The following is a 1,873-nucleotide window of genomic DNA, read 5'->3' as shown; positions in this document are numbered from 1 at the left end:
CAGGACAGAGACTCAGGGAAACAGGACTGAACACAGAAAACTCAAAAATAAACACAAAAACACGGATCGTGACAAGAAATATTGATACAGGAACAATAATATTATATGAACAGCCTTTGGAAAGGGTTAAAGAATTTAAATATCTAGGATTATGGTTAGATAGCTCTTACACATGGAAAACACATAGATAACTTAGAAACTAAATCTAAGAAAGTTATAAATCTACTAAAGGCTGTGGCTGGAAATAACTGGGGTGCAGATAGACAGTCATTAAACATATATAGGGCTCTTATGAGATCAATAATTGATTATAGCAGTTTTATATATGGAGCAGCAGCTAAAACAACACTACAAAAGATAGACTACAGAGTAGGGCTTTATGTATATGTACGGGAGTGGTGTCGTTTTCACAGGAGTGGTGAAAACGACACCTATTAATGCTCTTCTTGTCATATCGGGTGTAATTCGATTAACCCACATGCAAGAACACAGACAGGAGAACAAATAAAGTTTAACAGGTTTATTATGAGCAGGAGGGAAACTGGTTCGAGCGGCGGGCAGCAGCACCGACAGTACACTAAGAAAAAACACAGAGGGGATGAGTTTGAGGTTGTAGGAAATTAGCGTTGTTATCAGAGAGGAAAGGAGGAACTTTACGGGTGTAAGTAGTATGTGTGAAACCTTTGGAGGGAGTCAGAGGTTCTGGGTTTCCGTTTCTTTGGTTATGGAGGCGTTTACCACGAAACGTCGAGTCCTTGACGGAAGCAAGGATTTGAGCTGGTGTGGCGGCGTTGGGGAACGGACAGGTCGTTCAGGGCTTGGAGAGCAACTGAGCGGACGGTTTGCCAATTTGAGTGAGGTTTGGAGAAGGATTGAACTGTAAGGTTGCAGTGGAGACTCGGGCATCTGGCGGGTAATCTCCGCCAAAGTCACGAGGGGGGAACGGGGAGCGAAGGTCCAGATCTGGATGCTCGGGTAAGTCCTAAAAGAACAGAGATCGGAAAGTCAGATTACTCGGAGATCAAAGCAAGGAAGACACAGCAATCAACGAGAGCACGGGGCCAAGAGAGTACCATCACTAGTCAACAATCTGGCGTCGAAGAGTTGGCAAACCGCTTCTCTTAAGCCGCAGGTCAGGACGTAATTGCCAACAGGTGTTACGTCAATCCGCGTTTCCCCATCAGATATGGTTCCCCCTTCGTCTTCTTGCCTCTCCGCCCCACCCACGCGGCAAAATACGCGCGTGCTCGTGATGAGCACTGAGAAAGCACGCGCTTAGCAAGCACACGCTTGTTCGGCGTGCTTATCTGAGGAACTATGGACACCGTGAAAGCTCAAATATCATGCTTCAGCAAAGCTGTCACACTTTCTTCACGTTTTTGCGTGAAATTAATAATAATACTAATAATTGTAATAAATATATATTATATATATTTTATAATTATAATGAATAATATATGTTATAATTATAATAGATAGATAGATAGGTAGATAGATAGATAGTGCTATATGAATTCAAAACAGGGCAATGCATTTTAATGCTCAATATTACCCATCAGACACCATTCCCCCTGTGGTAAAGGGGGGGACGGTATGTGATGCCCATATATTTCACCCATCAAATATCGTTTCCCCTGTTTTAAAATGGGGGAACGGTATCTGATGGCCATAAATCTCCCATCACATACTGTTCCCCCTGTTTTAATGTGGGGGAACGGTATCTGATGGCCATATTTCACCCATCAGATACTGTTCCCCCTGTTTTAATGTGGGAGAATTGTATCTGATGGCCATAAATCTCCCATCAGATACTGTTCCCTCTGTTTTAATATGAGGGAACGGTATCTGATGGCCATATTTCACCCATCAGATA

General features: G+C 42.9%; 1 long non-coding RNA gene across 1 annotated transcript; it reads right to left on the bottom strand.

The window, feature by feature from the left end:
• Positions 1–506: 506 nt before the first annotated feature.
• LOC106944226 (uncharacterized) lies at positions 507–1,414 on the bottom strand. Its single transcript, XR_001424160.1, has 2 exons — positions 658–1,414; positions 507–577 (listed from the first exon to the last, which is right to left on the bottom strand). It is a non-coding gene; the product is annotated as an uncharacterized LOC106944226 (long non-coding RNA).
• Positions 1,415–1,873: the final 459 nt, after the last annotated feature.

This window comes from Poecilia latipinna, unplaced genomic scaffold (assembly GCF_001443285.1).
Source record: "Poecilia latipinna isolate Pla-1442-1.1 unplaced genomic scaffold, P_latipinna-1.0 Scaffold7444, whole genome shotgun sequence".
NCBI classification, from domain to species: domain Eukaryota; kingdom Metazoa; phylum Chordata; class Actinopteri; order Cyprinodontiformes; family Poeciliidae; genus Poecilia; species Poecilia latipinna.
The sequence above is the reverse complement of the archived record's forward strand: the minus strand, read 5'-3'. Positions and strand labels throughout refer to the sequence as shown.